Genomic DNA, 8,162 nt, shown 5'->3' with positions numbered 1-8,162 from the left:
GTCGTCTAAGATTTTTTCGGGACAATTGGGAAAAAATAACAGACTATCAATGGGTCTTGTCAGTAATAACAGAGGGTTACAAACTAGAGTTTCTAAAAATGCCATTTTGGACAGGCATACGGAAAACCTCTGTGTCTTTAAAAGACTCGGATATTTTAATCCAAGAAATAAATACTCTTATAGAAAAAGACGCTATAGAACCTATTCGCCAGCAAGATGCAGCAACAGGTTTCTACAGTACATTTTTTCTAGTCCCCAAAAAGAATGGGACAATGAGACCAGTAATAAATCTCAGACCCCTCAACAGGTATCTCAAGAAAATACATTTCAAAATGGACACTCTCACAAAAGTATTAAATTTAGTAAAAATAGGAGACTGGGCCATTTCTCTAGATCTAAGCGATGCTTATTTACACATCCCAATATTTCAGAAACATCGCAAATTTCTCAGATTTTCTGTTCAGAACCAGTGTTATCAGTGGAAAGTTCTTTGTTTCGGACCAACTTCTGCTCCGAGAGTCTTTACAAAAATGGTTTCGGTAGTAGCAGCGTTTCTGAGAACTCAAAATGTGAGACTAGCAGTCTATCTAGACGACTGGTTAGTAGTCAATCAAAACAAGGATCAATTATATCAAGATCGGAAGAAATGTCTCGATCTCCTAATGTCACTAGGTTTTCTTATCAACAGAGAAAAATCAAGTCTAGTACCAACTCAAAACTTGATATACCTAGGGGGCAGTTTCATTTGGACAAGGGGCTTGTTTGCCCAACTCAGGAAAGAATAGCCAAACTGAATATGGCGATATTAATTCTTTCATCAGGGAATGCAGTGTCAGCATTTCACTTCCTACAATTACTAGGCATAATGGCATCTTGCATAGAGTTAATTCCGAATGCACGCTTGTTCATGGGACCTATTCAACTACATCTCCTCTCATTTTGGAGACCAAGTTGTCAAGATCTGTCCATAAAGATCCCAGTTACACCACATCTGAAATCACATCTCAGTTGGTGGAAAAATTCAGCAAACACGCTGAGAGGCCAATATTTTCAACTGGCTCAGACTTCTGTCACCATATATAACGACAGATGCTTCCAAAACCGGGTATGGGGGTTTTATGAACAATCAAATTTTTAAAGGGGAATGGTCAGAAATGCAGAGCAAGAAACATATAAATTCCCTAGAATTGGAAGCAGTGTTTTTAACGCTGAAACACTTCCTAAATCAGTTGAAAGGTCAATATGTTCTGATAAGATCGGACAATACCACAGTGGTCCAATATATATTAAACAAACAAGGGGGGACGAAATCGCCCACTCTTTGCTACCAAACATGGGATTTATGGAATCTTGCAATTCAAAACAATATTCGATTGAAGGCTGCTCATATAACTGGAAAATTGAACATTTTAGCAGACCAACTCAGTCGAACCAAAATTCAACATACAGAATGGTCTCTGAACAAACTTGTGGTTCAAAATCTATTTCAAATTTGGGGGACTCCTCTCATAGATTTATTTGCCTCAATAGACAATCGTCAGACAGAAATTTTTTGTTCATGGATCCCACATCAGAAAGCTTTAGCTCTGGATGCTTTGACAATTTCATGGGAGAGAATGTACGCCTATGCTTATCCCCCAATCTGTCTGATCCCAAAAGGCTTGCAATATATGAGGCAGTACCAGTGTCAGATTTTGTTGATAGCTCCCCAATGGCCACGGAGACATTGGTACCCAGAGCTGCTTCAATTATTGATAGCAGTTCCCATCAGGATACCAGTAATTTCAGAATTGTTATGTCAACCGAAAACTCGGATTTATCATCCCAATCCACAAGTTTTCAAGCTGACTGCATGGCTTCTATCAAAGTTTACAACAGAAGGCTTTTCTAAAGGGGTTAGAGAGTTACTATCCGCCTCATGGCGGGAAGGGACTCAAAAAGATTACTGCTCAAAATTCAAAAGGTTCAATAGCTGGTGTAGTACAAGGAAAATTGATCCCTATAAAATATCTTTAAGTCAGATAGCTGATTTTTTATCATATTTATTTGATAGTGGTTTGCAATACAGAACGATTGCAGGATATCGCTCAATGTTGTCCACAGTATTACCTCCTATAGATAATTTCCAAATTGGACAACATCCTAAAATAATTAGATTGATTAAAGGTGTTTTCAATACAAGACCTCCAGTTGCAAAACTATTACCTGAATGGGATTTGCACATAGTTTTAAGAATGTTAGAAAATAGTCCTTTTGACAATGTTGAACAAATGAGTTTAAAAGATTTGACTTTAAAAACTGTATTCTTAACTGCCATTACTACATTCAGGAGATGTAGCTATCTGCAGGCACTAAGAACGGATGAAGGCTCCATGAGAATACAGACTAAAGGAATTACGTTTATAAGACATGGCCTAGCCAAACAGGATAGGGAGAAACATTTTGGAGCAAAAATTTTCGTACCTACATACACTGAGAATACCTCTTTAGATCCACGGAAAAGTTTGTTACAATATTTAGATAAAACAAAACCGTTGCGAAAAAAAATTACAGCAGGACCAAAGAAGGAAATTATTTTTAGCTTTATGTGAACCTCACAAACCAGTTACCTCTCAGACAATTTCACATTGGATTGTTCAAATTATTAAACAGGCTTATTCTGACTCTGAATCTTCAGGGAAAAAAGGGAAAATACATGCACATTCTACAAAAGCTATTGGTCCGACTTGGGCATTCTTTAAAGGAGCATCTATCAATTCGATCTTAGAATCTGCAGATTGGAGTTCGGAATCTACCTTTAGTAGATTTTATTTGCGTGAATTAGATGTAATTGTGTTACAGAAAATAGACTAAGTTGATATTTTCGGCGAGTTGCACAGCATGTTTTTTGTTATTCATTAAAATGTTATTGGTGGAAGCATTTTTATATGGTGGAAGTTTTTTATATGTTTTTAACTATGAACTGCATTTGAACTTATGATGAAGTTGAAATGACAAAGAATCACAGAGAAGTTTTCTGTTATTAGATGTGTTGTAGAAAGTCTCTTCAGGTGAGATAATTTATTTATAACACTCCTCCTAAGGTTCAGACTGCTTTGAAATCAGTAGTAATCCTTATGTATATTCCTTGACTGGTAAGTAAAAATATATATGATATATATAAAATTGAGAATTTGTTTTCAAGTTCTAATTTTATGAATTATTTTTACTTACCAGTCAAGGCTCGCACCACCTCCCCAGTTATAAATAATTTTCGGTATAAGGAATATTTTGTTCCAGCCGATAAACTGAGGAGGCCTTCACCCGTATGATCAATGTTAGATAGAATTTGAAATCATCCAGGTGTTGCGAGTTATGAGAACGTTGTAAGGGAGATAATCCTTATGTATATTCCTTGACTGGTAAGTAAAAATAATTCATAAAATTAGAACTTGAAAACAAATTCTCAATTTTACATCCCAGCTCCTTTGTTCTACCAGGGGTGATCTGAGCCGGATCCCCCTGCCAGATCACCCCAGCTGGAGTTTCTTTGTTTTGCTTGCTTTCCTTCGTTCTGTAACATTTTGGCGGGAATGTCAAATCCACTATAAAACTTATAATTAACTTGACTATCTGTCAAAACTTATGTAGAAAAAATCCAGTGTCTATGCTGGGATTCGAACTCAAGACCTTTAGCATATCAACCCACGACACATACAACTACACCAGGACGACTGGTTACCAACTAAAAGTAATTAAACATACATAAAGGAAGCAAGATATTTTCATAAGTGGGGCGAGTTGGCAGGCCTCTATTTAGTGGTGTTTTAACCCTTTTCGTAAATAAGTGAGTTGCCAGACTGATTGTTTAATTTGATTTTACACTTTTTCAAAAGTGGGGCGAGTCGGTAAACAAGAGTTGGGGGATTTTTTTATATAGTGGCGAGCTAGTGTGGGCCGATTGGCCAATGGAGCGAGTTGACATGGTTTCATATTAAATCATCGTGTTCGGGGGTCATAATTGGTATACATTACATAGTAATATATAAAGTATAATATAATGGTTTTGTGAATTATAAATGGTTTTTCGTCTAATCTAAAACAACTGGGATGTAAAATACTTATCCCATTCGGACTTGGTGTGTCAGTGTTAGATCACACTCTGGCCTCCAGCCATCGGGTTGATATGACACTGATACACTGCGTCCTCGTGGGACATCTATTACAGAAATGTTGAGTTGTGTCCATGAAATAGTGCAAATACGTAAAATTAAAACATGGTTTATTTTTAAATTTTGAATAGTAATTCCGAAAATAAATTGTATTAAATCTCAACATTTTTAAAAGAACACACGTTTCCTCCGAATTATGTGTTTGTTTTAAGATGTGATTAAATTGTATCGTCCCCTCAATTCTTAACATACTAATTTGTCTTGGGATTGGGGCGGGGGTTTAGACCGCTATGTTTTTTTTTGTGCGAAACATTTTAATCTTTCCACGCCAGTGTATTACTATGAGACTTTACTACTGTAATAGATTGTATGTTTTACAACGAATACTTGTTTTCAACCGTAGATGTCGTGTTAGCAAGATGCACAAATAAAGCTCCATTAATCATAATTTTTCTGTGACCATTTTTTCTATCATATTTTGGTGTTTCTGATACTGTGCATTCATTATTATTCATTGAATATTAATGTTCGTGGTAACAGCTGAACCACGATTTCCAATGTTCAACGAATAACAAATTTCTACATTTGAAAATGCCTGTACCAAGTCAGGAATATGACAGTTCTTGTCCATTCATTTTTGATGCGTTTTGTTATTTGATTTTGCCATGTGATTATGGACTTTCCGAATTGATTTTCCTCTAAGTTCAGTATTTTTGTGATTTTACTTTTTTTTCAATAGGCGTTAAATGCAGAGACAATACCACGAAATCAAAAAACGACGAAAATGCATTTTTTTCTCAATCCACGAGAATTGATACCCTAGAAAACAAATGAATCCACAGTATATAAATCAGTTAGGATCGATGTAGTTGGTGTGTAACAAACAAAAAACAAAAAAATATACTTATCTTTTGCAGCCAATAACTGTGTCAATCGCCAAAAAGCGATTATAAATTAAAATGTTATCAATGTATATAATAGATAAATGTATAGTATCTAAAGGTGTAGAAAACTAAAGGTACAGTAAACATGTGCTGCAAAAAAATGTCACGGTTTAAAACAAATTAATTAATAATTGCCTTTCAAATGTCTTTCAGCTTGTTCGTAACTCACTTCAAATACATCTCACTCCATTGTGTCTGTCGATATTATGACCCCTCAGTGACTATCTTTAGTAAAACTACGTTGTTAAAGTGTTTAAAACATATCATTATTATTTTTTAACAAGTCAATATTGATATAACTATAAGTAGTGGGTGTTTCGTGACCTTCACTCTCCATTAGGGATTGCATAGTCGGTATATTTGATATGACTGTATAATTTTAAAGCACTCAATTGATGCATAGTTACAAGTAAACAGAACATTATTACGAAAAAGAGACCCTTTTCTTATTACTTACATAAATTTGAATTCCTCACAGATAGCATTGCTACAAGAGATGTTCATGTATATTTTTTTATTTAAATCAACCCATGATATAAACTAGTTACCAAGACTTCTCATACGATAGAGTCTACATGTTTATTTTTATAATTGCAATACTGTTTACTCTCAAAATAAAAAGTATTTTTCAGTTAATGAAAATATTTTAAAACGTCAATATTCCGGAAAATATATGCCCATCGAATTATGTGTGTACAGAAAAATTATATTTTTATTGATCCTTAAATTTAAAAATATGTTGGCTTTTTTATGTATTTTTAAATTTTGAAAAAAAATTTAAGACCATAATTTTTCTCATGTGCAAAGTTAAGCCTCCTGCTTTCAATCATGTGCCATTGATTATTTTACCGCAGATGAAACATACGTCGGATGTTCGTATTTATAGTCATTGTTTTTTATGCCCCACCTACGATAGTAGAGGGGCATTTTGTTTTCTGGTCTGTGCGTCCGTTCGTCCGTCCGTCCGTTCGTTCGTCCGTCTGTCCCGCTTCAGGTTAAAGATTTTGGTCAAGGTAGTTTTTGATGAAGTTGAAGTCCAATCGACTTCAAACTTAGTATACATGTTCCCTATGATATGATCTTTTTAATTTTAATGCCAAATTAGAGGGTTCACCCCAATTTCACGGTCCACTGAACATAGAAAATGATAGTGCGAGTGGGGCATTCGTGTACTGGGGACACATTCTTGTTTTAAGTGTTTTAACCTCTGTGTCAATGTCACTATATAAATTGTTGGATATTTCGTCTTTAGTGTATTTACAACCTAGTAATCAGAAATTGTGTGCTTACGTTCAACATTTTGTTACAATAAAAGGAATGAAGCAATTCTTTGTCAGTATCTGTATGATAAATCAATGTTTCAAAGCCGAAAACTTGTACATAATGATATTGTTGATAAGAACTATGAGTTTGACTGTCCCTCTGGTATCTTTCGTCCCTCTTTTGTTTCACATCTTTACTGCAGTTTTGTTTGTTCTCTCTTCAAGTCGTATTAAGCAGTTCTCAACATAAAAACTGTGTAATTATACGACAAATATTCAAAATTCAATAGTTCAGTAAACTTAGGCTGTCATTTAATCATTGTAATCTTTAAATCTCGACTATGTTCAGTATATTTTTAAATTTTAACGAAACATATTTCATTTTTCTAATTGTTGCCAATTTCGAACATTTGATAGGGGAACAATAACACAAAGACCAGTTGTTAATCAACCCACTATACTATTTAAAAATGTCAAGGTTTCTCGATAAAGTTGCCACTTCTAACGCATGTTTTATTTTTTATAAATTTAAAGAATAGTTCTGAATTGATTGTTGGTACTAATTTTCAACATTCAAGAAATAGAAACACATTCCCTCCGAATGAGTTTTTTTGTTTAAAATTTGATTAAATCCTACGATTCTCTTAGTTCATAACGATGCTTATTTTGAGTTGGGAGGGTGTTCATACCATTGTGTTTCTTTTGTGCGAAATTTCTCTCATCGTTCCACGTCAGTGTATCCCAACCATGCTTTGCTATTGCAAAGGTTTAATTGTTTTCACCCGTAGCTGTCGTGTGAAGGAAATGGCAAAAGTATGTTCCATTTACCATTTTACAGTGACCTTTCGTTCTATAATATGTTTGTGTGCTAACATTAATTCAGTAAGGGCGTTGGAAGTTTTGCGTATCAAATATACTAATTCTCAAATATAGATAATTGCTGTGCCCATCTTCATTAAAGGGACACTAGCTGTCAAATTTATGTTCACAGATTTGAATCAAATTCTCATATTTTATTTATAACAATGTAAAACATGTATCCAAACTAGCTGGTGGCGTTCCCTTGTCACTATCTTATGGTATTTATATATCTCAACTTGTTAGAATCGCTTGTGTATGTAACAACGCATTTGATTTTAACGAAAGAAATCTGTGTTACTGAAAAATTATTACACCATGGGTTTCCAATATCACAAACTTGTCAAAACATTCACTAAATTTTATCATCGGTACAAGGACAACATTCGTAAATATAAATCAACATGCAGACATATTTTAACAAAGTCTAAAATAAATAATAAACAGGGCACAAACATGCAAATACGTAGCTTCGTTTCGTTTCAAACATATCTAATCATAGTGTGCATGTTAATGTTATGACATCTGAAAAACCGTGTTGGTGAACGTTGTTAGAATGTTTAAAAACATTTCATTAATCTATTTAACAAGTCTTTATTTATAGGACAACATGTGTACTACTACTAGTTGATGTTTGATGATCTTGACTGTCCACGAGGGTCTTGCATGGTCTGTATATTTGATATGACGGTATAATTTAGCATTCAATGGTTGCATAGTTACATGTAAACAAATCATTAAATTATTACAATCTTTAAATGTCAATAAAATTCAATTATATTCATATTTTTGTCATAACTTTTTTTCACAAAAAAGAAAATCCTCTCTTAATATTTCCCATCTAAAATATTTGATTTCTTTAAAGATCGCAATAATACAAAGATTCATGTATATTTGGGTTTTTAATTAACCCATATGATATACACTTATTACAAAGACGTGTCATA

This window comes from Mytilus edulis, chromosome 3, assembly GCF_963676685.1.
Source record: "Mytilus edulis chromosome 3, xbMytEdul2.2, whole genome shotgun sequence".
Taxonomy (NCBI): domain Eukaryota; kingdom Metazoa; phylum Mollusca; class Bivalvia; order Mytilida; family Mytilidae; genus Mytilus; species Mytilus edulis.
Note: the sequence above shows the minus strand (reverse complement) of the source record.